General features: G+C 39.7%; 1 protein-coding gene across 3 annotated transcripts in view; it reads left to right on the top strand.

Annotated features, from left to right (window-relative positions):
* Positions 1-15,258, top strand: part of ncoa1 (nuclear receptor coactivator 1) — a 114,630-nt gene that overhangs the window by 43,282 nt on the left and 56,090 nt on the right. For all 3 annotated transcript variants that reach the window (XM_062044873.1, XM_062044875.1, XM_062044874.1), the window contains exon 2: positions 11,932-12,120. The gene's annotated coding sequence lies outside the window, so the exon portion shown is untranslated. The remainder of the gene's footprint in view (positions 1-11,931; positions 12,121-15,258) is intronic.

Genomic DNA, 15,258 nt, shown 5'->3' on the forward strand with positions numbered 1-15,258 from the left:
TTTTAGGATTTTTAAACACATATACCTTTTTACCTTTTAAATTCCTTCCTCTTCTTTCCTGACAATTTAAATCAATGTTCAAGTAAATTTATTTTTTAAAGAATAATAAATAAATTGTAATTTAATTCTTCATTTTAGCTTCTGTTTTTTCGACGAAGAATATTTGTGAAATATTTCTTCAAACTTATGATTAAAATTCAAAAAAAATATTCTGGCAAATCTAGAAAATCTGTAGAATCAAATTAAAATCTTATTTCAAAGTCTTTTGAATTTCTTTTAAAATTTTTGTTCTGGAAAATCTAGAAGAAATAATGATTTGTCTTTGTTAGAAATATAGCTTGGTCCAATTTGTTATATATTGTAACAAAGTGCAGATTGGATATTAACCTATTTAAAACATGTCATCAAAATTCTAAAATTAATCTTAATCAGGAAAAATTACTAATGATGTTCCATAATTTTTTTTTTTTTAATTTTTATTTTATTTTACATGAGTTATTATTTGTACAAACATGGTGCAAAGTAATTCATGATTTGTTTAAAAAATGTTAGTGGCTCGCTAGTTAAAATGGGATATTGTGATTTCACAAGACTGTCTTAGAAGTGATCATTTGAAAATGTTCAATTTGAAAAATGTGCACTTAGAGAAAATATAAAAATAAAGTGTTGCATATTGATATTTATTTGTTTCTATATATATTTAATGTGAGAAATCATTAAGATGATCAGTGTTTCCACAATGATAAATATAATTAATTATTAATAATAACAGACTTAAAGGTAAATTGAGCAAATTTGCTATTTCTGGCAATTTATTTAAGTGTGTATAAAACTGGTAGCCCTTCGCATTAATCACTACCCAAGAAGTAGCCCTTGGTTTCAAAAAGGTTGGTGACCCCTGATGTAGATAATGGGTTTCACGATGTAAAGCGCTTTGAGTCCCTAGAGAAAAAGCGCTATATAAATACAATTCACTTCTCTAAAATATGGGATCTCAACTTTCGGAATGTTGAGCGACCTCCATACTATTCGCTCCTCTCTTTCCCTCGAGAGAGACCCTCATATTCGGTCATTACAGACGTCCAACGTTTGGAAGTGAAAACTTTACATCTCTGTCTTTAAAATGTTTTACACCTAAGTAACATGATTATATGTCTTATTAATGTGCGACTGTAGTAGTAGATATTTTTGAAATATGTGTAAATCATATTAGTTGTTGTTCATAGACGCTATGTATATTTTTATTTAATTGGAAAATGTTTTTTTATATATATATGTTTGAATCACTGTTTATGTGATCTTGTGTTTATGTTTGCTTTGTTGTTCTGTTTAGGACAATTAGGGACGAAATGGACTCCATATAACATTTCAAAAGACAACAGAGCAAAAATAAATGGATATAATAACGTGTATGCAGGTTTGGCTGATCATCTGTAAGCATTTTTTACCTGTATAAAGTAACTAATAAACAAAGTGCTGAAACTACCTCTGTTGTGATTTATTTCTTGCCTTTTTTGCAACTATTCCAAAATAGGGAATATATCCAGTTATTTCAAATTTTATTCCACTTAATATTTACAAGTACTGTTGAAAGTACAAACATTTACAATAGTATTTATGAAAAATCATCAACTGCTATATTGCAAAGAAAGGAAACTATTTACTGTAAAAATAATTTAAAAAGAATAGTCTGAGCAGGAGATAAATCTGCCGAAAGCAAGACACGATTACTCTAAACCAGGGGTCACCAACCTTTTTGAAACCAAGGGCTACTTCGTGGGTACAGATTAATGCGAAGGGCTACCAGTTAGATACACACTTAAATAAATTGCCGGAAGTAGCCAATTTGCTCAATTTACCTTTAACTCTGTTATTATTAATAATTAATGATATTTATCTTTGTGGAAACACTGATCATCTTAATGATTTCTCACAATAAATATATATAGAAACAGATAAATATCAATATGCAACACTTTATTTTTATATTTTCTCTAAGTGCACATTTTTCAAATTGAACATTTTCAAATTATCACTTCTAAGACAGTCTTGTGAAATCACAATATCCCATTTTAACTAGCTAGCCACTAACATTTTTTAACAAATCATGAATTACTTTGCACCATGTTTGTACAAATAATAACTCATGTAAAATACAAAAGTAAACTCTCAAATTTTTAAATCATGTCACACTTTGAACTGGACACCAAATCTGTTATCTGTTTCTTTGTCAGTTAGTGGGAAGCCTGGCATTGCATGCTGTTAACTAGTGTGTTGTACTCTGGTGTGTAACTTGACACTGCAACTCTGAGTGAGTCTTGCAGATGTGCATCAGTGAGGCATGTTCTGTGTTTGTTCTTGATGAAGTTCATGTCAGAAAAGGCTGATTCACAAAGATAAGATTTTTCCTCATTGTTTGCGGAACCTTCTTAATCTTTTGGACATATTTTCACAGCAATCTGGCCTTAAGCTTAATTATGATAAATGTAAAATGTTAAGGATCGGAAATCTAAAGGGAACGTCCTTTCGAATGGAATGCAAAGTGCCTGTTTTGTGGACAGATGGACCAGTTAACATACTTGGTGTTGTTGTCCCAGAAAATCTGGAAGATCTAGGCTCAGTAAATTATGATAATCGACTAAGAAAGCTGGACAAAATTATGCAATTATGGAAAGGGAAATCCCTAACCTTGTATGGTAAAATGTCTATTGCCAACTCGTTAATTATTCCTCAATTTATTTATTTGTTTTTGTCATTACCAGCTCCATCACAAAACTTTTTTAAGATTTATGAGCGGAGGGTCTTCGATTTTGTCTGGAACGGCAAACCAGAAAAGATTAAAAGAAAGGTTTTGTACAAAGAGTATGAATATGGGGGCCTGAAACTTCTCAACCTTGAAGCTATGTGTCTGTCTTTAAAAGCATCAATTGTTCCAAAGATGTATTTAAACATTGAGTGGTACACAAATGTCCTGTTGGACAAAAAACATGTACTGTATCAAAAGAAATTGTATCCTTTTTTACAAGTGATCCCCTCCCAGAGAGTCTGCTGGGAAACATGGCGGGGTTCATAAAGGAAACAATCCACTCATAGTGGTGTTTTCAAATTTATGTGCCAGAAAAAAGAGACGCTATTTTGCAGCAGTTAATATGGATGAACTCTAATATTGTAATAGATGGAAAGCCTTTCTTTTGGAAAAATATGTTTGAAAGAGGAATCATTTTTGTCAATGATATTATCAATGAGAATGGTAAAATTATGAAGTATGATGAATTTAGAGCTATGTATGGTGATGCTTGCTCAAGCTTTTCATTTTATCAACTAACTGGAGTAATTGGGAAAAGATGGAAACAAATAATTAATTATGGAACTACTAAATTATTAGTTTGTAAACCTCTAATAAGAAATTATAGTTGGCAAAAAGGAACTAAAATACATAGAAAAATATATAATTTTTATTTAATAAAGAAATCTTTGAAGGCTGCCTCATACAACACAAATGGAAAATGGGAGGACTTTTTTGACTGCCTGTTGCCATGGGATGCCATATTCAAACTAATCTATGAAACCACTATCGATGTGCAAAATCGTTATTTTCAAATTAAAATTATTTATAACTTCTTACCCACAGGGAAAATGTTAAAATTATGGAATATGACAGAGTCAGATGATTGCCAATTTTGTTGTCAGGAGCCTGAATCCACCCTGCATTTGTTTTGGTATTGTCATATTGTGTCTTTGTTTTGGGTGGAAGTTCAAAAAATGTGTTTAAGAATTGGTTTGTTTATGAAGCTTAATGTGGTTTCTGTTATTTTAGGAGAGTTCATTGACAATCATGATTTAGTCAATTTAATTATAGTACTCGGTAAAATGTTTATTTTTAAGGCCAAAAACAGATATTCACTTAGTATTACTTTCTTTAAAACATTTATTCAGTATTTTCTAACTTTAGAAAGTTACATGGTTGAAAACAATAATGATGCCAAAAAACATTAAAAAAAAGATGAGAAGTCCTCAAAGGCTTACTTTGAAAGTATAATTATGTTTATAGATTATATGATATCTGTTGTTGTGTTCCCTAATTTGAGTGACCTGGACATAATCTGGACTGTACATAAATGCTTATTTTGAAAATGTAATTTTGTTTATAAATTATATGCAATCTGTTGTGTTCCCTAATTTTTTTCTGTGTACATGAATGAAGGTGTGTGTTGCTGAGTCCGACTTGGACATTATCTGGACTGGGCCTGGTTTAAAAAACCCTTTAAACAAATCTAATTTCATTGACAACCTGGTCTGTTGGAGATAAGGCCCTTTTTTAAAAAATAAAATAAAATAAGATAAATAAATAAAAAACATTTTCTTGAATAAAAAAGAAAGTAAAACAATATAAAAATAAATACATAAAAAATATTTATTATAAAAAATTAATGAAAATGTTAGTGGACCAGCAGCCTATACAATCATGTGTGCTTCAGGGACTGTGTCCCTTGCAGATGTGTTGTCTATGTTGTGTTCAGGGACTGTGTCCCTTGCAGATGTGTTGTCTATGTTGTGGAAACCAGAATATTGGTAGCAGAAAGAAATAACCCCTTTTGTGTGAGTGGGTGTGGATGAGTGTGCATGGGGGAGGTTGTTTGGGTTGATGCACTGATTGAAAGTGTATCTTGTGTTTTTTCTATGTAGATTTAATTTAAAAAAAAAAAAAAAAAAAAATTTTTTTTTTTTTTTTTTTAAATTTTTTTTTTAGAACAGGCCCGCGGGCGACTCATCTGGTCCTTACGGGCGACCTGGTGCCCGCGGGCACCACGTTGGTGACCCCTGCTCTAAACAAAATTTTGCTTCATTGTTTAATATTTTGTTAAGTCTATTCTTTCTATTCTATTCTCCACTTTGTGGACCTGACCGCAAACCGGAAGATGTGAACACTTGATACAATCGGTGTTGCGAAGGCTAGATCGTCCCAATTCACATCGCTCCAGCTGCGGTTGGAGGACTCTCTCCAGCACCCACATTTTCTCTATAGCATGGGCTGGGTGGGTCCTTGGAAGGATGCAGCCGGAGAGTTCAGACACGACAATTGTCTCCATCATGCGCAAACTAATGGTTCCGTGATAATGTAACAAATGATGTAATTAGAGACCAAGCAGCCTATCAGAGCGTACATTTGTCCAACGGCGGAGCAGGCTGAAGATGGTAGATTTAAGAACTACCACAACGGCTGCGATGGCGGAAGAAGGCTGCAGCAGAAAAGGGTCCCCAGTCGTCTTGGACTCCATGCCACTGGACCCTGACCCGATTCTGTCAAGGATCGTGTGGTGACTGTCTGTGCACCAGTCTCCCCATGTAAAACAAAGTCACGCACAGGCATCCTCCATAAAGGGATACACCCCTACCAGGAGGATCGTCATACTCATTCGAGTGACTGCCGATAATAACATTTGTCCAGTTCTCTGATTTGTTCCTTATTTGACACAAACATAATGGTGTGTCAAAACCTTTGCGAGCGCACAATGTGTGTAGTGTAGAGTGAGTGTAGAAAAAAATTCTGAATGCAGAGAGGGGAGATGTTGAGAGAGAGGAAGAGAGGGGGCGTGAGAGAGCGCATTGGTCTGACTGTGCAGAAGAAGTAATTATTGAGTGTTAATATGGATATTAGCAAACATCCAAACACTTTTATTGTCCACAAAATACATTTTAATTCACTCAAACATTTTTATTATGAGTTTAATTTATTTTCTAAACATAATGTCTTTGCTTGGAAAATTTATTTTTCTGTCCTCAAAATCTGCATTTGCAATCTCAAAATTAAGACACAAATTTAACTGCATACCAAACCGGATCCCCTCAAAGCCCAGACTGCGCTTAGAAATTCAGTCCTTAAAAGTTATAAACAGAATTGCTGACAAAGGGCAGCCCTGGCGTAGTCCAACCCTCACTGGAAACGGGTCCGACTTACTGCCGGCAATGCGGACCAAGCTCTGACACTGATCATCAGGGGACGGCGTGGCGCTATTGGGAGCGTGGCCCTGCCAGCAACCTGAGGGTTCCTGGTTCAATCCCCACCTTCTACCAACCTCGTCACGTCCGTTGTGTCCTTGAGCAAGACACTTCACCCTTGCTCCTGATGGGTCATGGTTAGGGCCTTGCAGCGCAGCTGCCGCCATTAGTGTGTGAATGTGTGTGTGGATGTGGAAATAGTGTCAAAGCGCTTTGAGGACCTTGAAGGTAGAAACGCGCTATACAAGTATAACCCATTTATCATAGAGGTAGCGGACTGCCACAGTCAGTCAGTTCGATACCCCATACTCTCTGAGCACACCCCACTGGACTTCCCGAGGGGCACGGTCGAATGCCTTCTCCAAGTCCACAAAGCACACTTAGACTGGTTGGGCAAACTCCCATGCACCCTCGAGGACCTTGCCGAGAGTATAAAACTGGTCCACAGTTCCACAACCAGGACTAAAACCACACTGCTCTTCCTGGAGCTAAGTTTGGACTAGCCGTAGCCTCCTCTCCAGTACACTTGAATAGATCTTACCGGGAAGACTGAGGAGTTTGATCCCACAATAATTGGAACACACCCTCTGGTTACCCTTCTTAAAGTACCAGTAGAGTGGAAAAACAAGTTGATTTTTTATGCATAATTGTGTTTCATTGTATCCATTATACCATATCCAATTGTATTTACAATCCGCAAAGTATGTGAAAATACCGTCTAAACATCAGCCAGCCTTCAAACCCCCACTGAATCTCCTCTGTGGAGAGCTTTGACCTCATAGTCGGTCCATTTATCGCTGGATGTGTCCATTTTTCCTGTTGCGGTCTCGTAAACAACTCTGTGGTACTTTTTAAAAATGGCGGTTCTGTGTTGTGGCTCGGAGCATATCCGGCAAGAGGCGCAGCTCGTCAGTTCAACCAATCACCAAACCTCTACATATTTTAGTTCCTATGGGACTCATTTTAGACCATGCCTCAGAGTAGGAGCTGAAATGGTTCTAAGATATGAGCGCCGTAGTCCCTAGTTCCCGTATATCGGAACACGCTGAAAAACGGCCTGGGAACTAAAAAGGTTATAGGAACTCCAAAAAGTCTCTAGTCGGAAAACGACTGATGTGGAGTTTTGCCAACCAAAGGTGCTAAGATGTTTGCAGCATACTTAGTAATATTGTATGTCACAGAGTGCTGACAATGGGTCTGAGGGGAGTCCCATCTCTATGTATTTTTGGAAGGCCATAAATACCAGGAATGGTTTCTTGTGGTTTTAATCGGTAATACAATGCCCGGTTGATGGCTTCTGATTTGTGTAGAGTTTTTTGTAGTGGCACACGCTCCTGGTTTTAAAATAAAATATGAATATTTAGGGTTTTGGCACCAGCCGCTAGACTAGATCTGACCAATCTAAGCGTATGAGCACGAACTGATGAAGCCTACTCGGACGACAGGCGAAATGTCTTCTAAGACAAACCAAACAGTCCACTTGCAATCGATTGAATGCCCTGAGACCTTGGCTGTATGCTTTGTGTTGTTATCCTGCTGAAAGATGAACCGTCACCCCAGTTTGAGTTCAAGAGCACTCTGGAGCAGGTTCTCATCCAGGATGTCTCTATACATTGCTGCATTCATCTTTCGGCCGTATGCTGGCATGTTGTGGTGTTTGCAATTCCAATTATGCGGAGGAATGAGTAAGAATTAATGTTTTAAGGCTATTTAAAGGCTCACTAGCATAGCACAGAATAGGGGTGCTGGAGAAGAGCCAACATAAACTGTCACCAACGGCGAACAATGAACCAGCAACAAAAACAGGGAAACACCAGAATATAAAGAAGGGTGATTAGGGGCAGACAACAGGTGAGGACGCTAATCAATAAACAGAACGCAGGTGCAGCTAATCAGCCACTTAGCAACCAGAAAATGTAACCAAGGTAGCCAACGAGCATTAAAAACATAACAGGCCACTAACTAAACCAGGGGTGTCAAACTCATTTTAGCTCAGGGGCCGTATTTTATGACTTGATGGGGTCCCTGGGACCCCAATTTGAAAATTTCTTGCACCAACACTGATGGAGTATTGGTGCGTGCAAAACAGCAGCAGGCGGCTGTGGCCTGCGGGCCGGTTCTAATACTAATCAAATATCATCCCGGGGGCCATAGATAATTCATTCGGGCCTTGACTTTGACACATAGTAACTAAACTAAGGAGAATAATACTTAACGCAAACACAGAATATAAACTGGTGTGACAACTCATAACACATTACTTCTATTCTGACTAGTCTTTCAATTCCTGCCGCTGAAAAACATGCCCACAGCATGATGCTGCCCGGGGAGAGGCACTAAAATTCGGGAGGGTTGGCAAGTATGAGATATTCTCACTTCTTTTTTTTTGTCGAGCACAAAGAAAATAACATTTTAGTTAAATGTAAGTTGTGTCTTGGATCAAAGATCCCGTCTACTGCCCAAAACAACAATTCAAATCTGCCTGGTTAGGCTTTGTGTATGTCACGTGTGCCTTCCTTAGGTGAAGCCAGGTTTACAGCTATATTGTTGATTGATTGATTGACTGATTGAAACTTTTATTACCGTAATTTCCGGACTATAAGCCGCTACTTTTTCCCCTCGTTCTGGTCCCTGCGGCTTATACAAGGGTGCGGCTTATTTACGGCCTGTTCTTCTCCGACACCGACGAAGAGGATTTCGGTGGTTTTAGTACGCAGGAGGAAGACGATGACACAATGATTAAAGACTGACTTTTCATATACCGGTAGGCTGGTTATTTTGATAACGTACATGCGAGCACTTTGTATTACTTTGCACCGTTGTATTATTTGTACTCTGCACGAATGCTGTTCGCCATGTCAAAGATGTGAAAGTTTGATTGAATGATTGAAAGACTTATAGTTATTAATAAATGGGACGCTTTGCGTTCCCAAACAGTCATCTCTGTCCCGACAATCCCCTCCGTGGTAGCAGGAACCCCTATATACTACGGTAATTACACATCAAAACCCTGCGGCTTATAGTCGGGTGCGGCTTATATATGGAGCAATCTGTATTTTCCCCTAAATTTAGCTGGTGCGGCTTATAGTCAGGTGCGGCTTATAGTCCGGAAATTACGGTAGTAGATTGCACAGTACAGTACATATTCCGTACAATTGACCACTAAATGGTAACACCCCAATAAGTTTTTCAACTTGTTTAAGTCGGGGTCCACTTAAATTGATTCATGATACAGATATATACTATCAAATATATACTAACATCATAATACAGTCATCACACAAGATAATCATCAGAGTATATACATTGAATTATTTACAATCCGGGGTGTGGTATATGGAGGGGGAGGGGTTGGGGGGGTTAGGTTCGGTTGGTATCAACACTTCAGTCATCAACAATCAGCATCAACAATTGCATCATCAGAGAAATGGACATCGGAACAGTGTAGGACTGACTTGGTAGGATATGTACAGCAAGTATTGGACATAGAGAGAGAGAGATCAGAAAGTATAAGAATACGTGTCTACATTTGATTATTTACAATCCGAAGAGGTATTATGTGGAAGGGAGGGTGTTAGTTTAGGGTTGTCGTTGCCTGGAGGTGTTCTTTTAATTAAATTTGTGTGTACCATTACACCCCTAATATATATATATATATATATATATGCAAAGCAGATCTTGTTTTTATGACACTACATCGGTGATACAGGAGCATTTAAAACGGGGGAATATTGTACACCTAGATCACCGGTGTCAAACTCAACACCCTGTGGCCAGATCTGGCCTGCCACGTCATTTTATGTAGCGGGCGTTGTCATTTTAACCAAAGTCCGCCAGCTAAACGTTGTCTAATTCAATTTAAGTACTTTTTAAACTGGCGGAAATTTGCAGGGCAATGAAGAAAGGCACAATTACAAACGTCACATGCACACACACAAAACTTTAGGCACTAATGCGCTGGTGTCATACGATTAAACATACAAGCTATTAAATAGCTAAAATGTTAAGAATTAACCAATGATACAATTCTATACATTGAGGCTATTATCATGCTAAAAATGCCAGGACTTACTGTATTTTTCGGACTATAAGTCGCTCCGGAGTATACGTCGCACCGGCCGAAAATGCACAATAAAGAAGGAAAAAAACATATATACGTCACACTGGAGTATAAGTCGCATTTTTGGCGGAAATTTATTTGATAAAATCCAACACCAAGAATAGACATATTGAAAGGCAATTTAAAATAAATAAAGAATAGTGAACAACAGGCTGAATAAGTGTACGCCATATGACGCACAAATAACCAACTGAGAACGTGCCTGGTATGTTAACACAACACATCATGGCAAGAGTCATTCAAATAACTATAACATATAGAACATGCTATACGTTTACCAAACAATCTGTCACTCCCGATCGCTAAATCCAATGAAATCTTCCTCCCCGGTGTCGCCTCTGGTATGTCCTTTCTTTCTGCTGCTCGATTGCCGTTCTCTGCTGCATATTTCACTACGTCCATCTTGTAATCTGCAGTATATGATATCCTTTTCGGTGCCATTTTTGTTCAGTCCTTCTCAGTTTTTATAAGTTACAGCCAATATTAATAGCATTTTAATAGCAACGGCAGTAGCATATAGCAGTTAGCATCCCATGACCCACAATGCACTTCTGCCATGACCCTCCCCCGCCGAATTCTTATTGGTTGACGTGTGAGTGACGATTGCTGACGTGTGTGTGACGATTGCTGCCTTTTGCTTCGTCTCTTACGCGAATGAGATAAATAATATTATTTGATATTTTACGGTAATGTGTTAATAATTTCACACATAAATCACCCACGGCCAAACTATGAAAAAAACTGCGATTTATAATCCGAAAAATACGGTAGTCAATAATCAATAATATGCCGGTGTGCAGCTTTTTAAATACTTAATCACAAAATGCTGGTTTCTTTTAGAGCAAGTTAGTTTTGGTGTTTTATCGATTATTGCTATTTTAACTGTCCTTTTGTTTTTCATTTAAAAAAAAATATACTTAGTTTCTTAGCACTTTGTCTGTCTATGCTTTTAATGTTCTGTAATGTTATTTTATTTTGTAAGAGCTTAAGGAGCAGCATTGTTACAGTATAAATTATTTTTTTTGAATGAATTAGTAATCTCTGTGTCTAAAATATCTAAAGCTGAAATTAAAAGTCAATGGCTGAATTTGAGCCCCAGAATGTGTACATTTTATAATCCGATTAGTTGACTAAAGGGGATGATGAGTCGACTATCAAAATAGTTGTTGGTTGCAGCCCTAATAGGCAATGACTTGTGAAAGCAACGAAGTAGAAGCGGAAGTGACAATAAAAAGTTTCTGCATGAACATGGAGAATCCTTAACATTTAGCACCATATCTGTTTGTGGCCATCTAAATGTATCTGTGGTGTGCCGCCACAAATTAATATATAGGAAACACGGTCTTCTTTATCTTAATTTGAGTATTTAATATATGGTAATCAACAGAACGATGAAATAATTTGATTTCATTTAAAGGTTAATCACCTAATTTAAACAAAACAACAATGCAGGCCGTTGCATTTAATTTAGACAGGTTGTTCTAGTGAAAAGATCAAGTTCAGTGTGTACACAAACAATAGCTCAGACAGATTCCATTAAGTGCTGTGTGATGGAAAGCAATCATTATGGGCCGCATGCAACGGTAATTACAGGCCTCGTCTGTGTAATTAACTTAATAAAGAGCATTGATTTGAATGCCGGCGTGTTCAGAAAATGTGGCGTACGAGAGAGTTGAGTGTGAGCTATCAAAGTATGCAAGGTCATATGCAGTGGCTCATGAAAATCGCTGTTTATGTTTGTAAAAACTTTGTTTTTGCTAGTTTATCACACGGAATGACGCATGTTTGATGACACTGTTGCCTTTCTGCAGGTGCAGTCTCCCCGCCTGCCCCTGTGATGATACCATGTGACGGAGCGACTGTGGAGCCGTAAGCTTGCCTCCGTTGCTCCATCCAGTCTACTCGGAGCTATCCCAGTCTCGCCTTCTGGCTTTATCTCAGCTGTGCGCCCTGGACACGGCCGGCCACCACATGACTCAGCACCTGGAAACCTAGACCACGTAGGTACCTAACACCTTTGCAGATGGCAGTGTGCGTTTTCAATCGAATGAAGCTAAACTGCTATACTAGCAAAGGACTAAGGCTGGGCCATACTGCACATTTAGGTATCGATCCAATACCAAGTAAATACAGGGCCTGTTAAGCCGTTACTGTTTACTGGAAATTTTCAATGATTTTGTCATTTTTGCCTGTATTTTGTTTAAAATGATTATAATGTTTAACAAAATACATATATTTAAATGGAGATGGCTTAGCTCGGTTGGGAGAGTGGCCGTGCCAGCAACCTGAGGGTTCCTCGCCACGTCACATTGGGGACAGAGAGGAGGAGGGGGATGGTTGACCGAGCCGATTGCTTCGATGCACTATATTTTAATCGCTTCTACTTCCGTGGAGTCTCGGCGTGCGTTTAAGAGCCCACTGTTTAGATGACGACAGGTGTGGACAATATTGGAGACAGATTCATTTGTCCGAATACCTAGGAGGAGAAAAATATTTGATGATGCAGTTTCATTTTGAAAGTGCAACATCGCATCCTTCCGTCAGCTGCTGGGACTGAGAGTTACCATGCAGTAGGCGATGTGTCGGGAATGTTGCCACAACTTGTTTATAAAATCTTTAGATTGTTTACTGGGATGATCACTTGTCCTTTATATAATGGCTAACTTTGTCAGTTTCCCAATAACAACACTAGCTCAAATGTCATCTCATCAAATTGAACACAGGCTGTTGTCAGTGAGGTACAAAAATTGTGGGTTAGATGTAAGAGGTATCACTCCTGTTTATTTTTGTTGGCCAAACTGTTGCTTTGAACCACATGGTGTTGTTGGAGAAATAAGCTTATTTATTAGACTTTAGACATTAGCCAAACTGCTTTGGGTTTAATATTGATATTTTATAAAAGTAAACACTATGTATTTTAGATCAGGGGTTCCCAACCTTTTTTGCATCACGGACCAGTTTTATGTAGGCATTATTTTCACGGACCGGCTTTCCACATGTAGCAGATAAATACAGCAAAAATAAATGTATAAAAAATAGAACTCACTATAACGCTGAATTAGTGGGAGCTCTGGGCTTGTTTATTTGCAATGAGATCCCGAACAGGTTGTTGGTAGTACATACCATCAACCTGCTGGGGACTGCAGATGGAAATCAGCCTTTGGCTACAATCTAGCACATTTATATTTTATATGTTCACTAATGTGCATTGCATCATGTCACAAAGTTATAACAAATATAACGAATGACAACTTCCTATGAGGAGTTTTATTGTTTATCTATAAACAAGCTTATTGGTGTGTTTAGTGGGAAAGGCAAAAGTTAAGGCAGTCGTTTATAAATTATTTAATATTTCTGTGCGGCCCAGTAGCAAATGTGTCACTGACCGGTACCGGTATATGAACATCATTTTTATCATAATGAACAAAAAGAGCAGTTACGTCTTATGTCCATAAGGTGCCATCTTGCACAATTTTCACATTTATTTTTTATTTATTTGTGTTATCATTTTGTTTCTACCATATTACTTTTTATAATGCAGGTGTTGCTTTCATATTCACATTAAATTTCTTCTAAGTTGTGTTTTTTTTAAATAAAACTTGGTTATTACACGCGGGTCACCCTCTGGAGTTGGTTATTACCCTCTGGAGCCAGGCCCGGAGGTGGGGCACGATGGCGAGCGCCTGGTGGCCGGGCCTGTCCCCATGGGGCCCGGCCGGGCACAGCCCGAAGAGGCAACGTGGGTCCCTCCTCCAATGGGCTCACCACCCATAGCAGGGGTCATAGAGGTCGGGTGCGATGTGAGCTGGGCGGGAGCCGAAGGCTACAGAAGCTAGCTCTTGGGACGTGGAACGTCACCTCGCTGGGGGGGAAGGAGCCTGAGCTAGTGCGCGAGGTGGAGAAGTTCCGGCTGGATATAGTCGGACTCATTTCGATGCACAGCAAGGGCTCTGAAACCAGTTCTCTCGAGAGGGGCTGGACTCTCTTCCACTCTGGCGTTGCCGGCAGTGAGAGGCGACGGGCTGGTGTGGCAATTTTTGTTGCCCGCCCGGCTCAGAGCCTGCACGTTGGAGTTCAACCCGGTGGACGAGAGGGTAGCTTCCCTCCGCCTTCGGGTGGGGGAACGGGTCCTGACTGTGGTTTGCGCTTATGTGCCAAACCGCTGCTCAGAGTACCCACCCTTTTTGGATTCACTCGAGGGAGTACTTGAGAGTGCTCCCCCGGGTGATTCCCTCGTTCTACTGGGGGACTTCAACACTCATGTTGGCAACAACAGTGAAACCTGGAGAGGCGTGATTGGGAAGAATGGCCGCCCGGATCTGAACCCGAGCAGTGTTTTGTTATTGGACTTTTGTGCCCGTCACAAATTGTCCATAACGAACACCATGTTCAAACATAAGGGTGTCCATATGTGCACTTGGCACCAGGACACCCTAGGCCGCAGTTCCATGATCGACTTTGTAGTTGTGTCATCGGATTTGCGGCCTCATGTTTTGGACACTCGGGTGAAGAGAGGGGCGGAGCTTTCTACCGATCACCACCTGTTGGTGAGTTGGCTGCGATGGTGGGGGAGGATGCCGGACAGACCTTGCAGGCCCAAACGCATTGTGAGGGTTTGCTGGGAACGTCTGGCAGAGTCTCCTGTCAGAGAGAGTTTCAATTCCCACCTCCGGAAGAACTTTGAACATGTCACGAGGGAGGTGCTGGACATTGAGTCCAAATGGACCATGTTCCGCACCTCTATTGTCGAGGCGGCTGATTGGAGCTGTGGCCGCAAGGTAGTTGGTGCCTGTCGTGGCGTAATCCTAGAACCCGTTGGTGGACACCGGCGGTGAGGGATGCCGTCAAGCTGAAGGAGTCCTATCGGGTTCTTTTGGCTCATAGGACTCCTGAGGCAGCAGACAGGTACCGACAGGCCAAGCGGTGTGCGGCTTCAGCGGTCACAGAGGCAAAAACTCGGATATAGGAGGCGTTCGGGGAAGCCATGGAAAACGACTTCCGGACGGCTTCGAAGCGATTCTGGACCACCATCCGCCGCCTCAGGAAGGGGAAGCAGTGCACTATCAACACCGTGTATGGTGAGGATGGTGTTCTGCTGACCTCGATTGCGGATGTTGTGAATCGGTGGAGGGAATACT

Source organism: Entelurus aequoreus, linkage group LG04 (assembly GCF_033978785.1).
Source record: "Entelurus aequoreus isolate RoL-2023_Sb linkage group LG04, RoL_Eaeq_v1.1, whole genome shotgun sequence".
NCBI lineage: Eukaryota > Metazoa > Chordata > Actinopteri > Syngnathiformes > Syngnathidae > Entelurus > Entelurus aequoreus.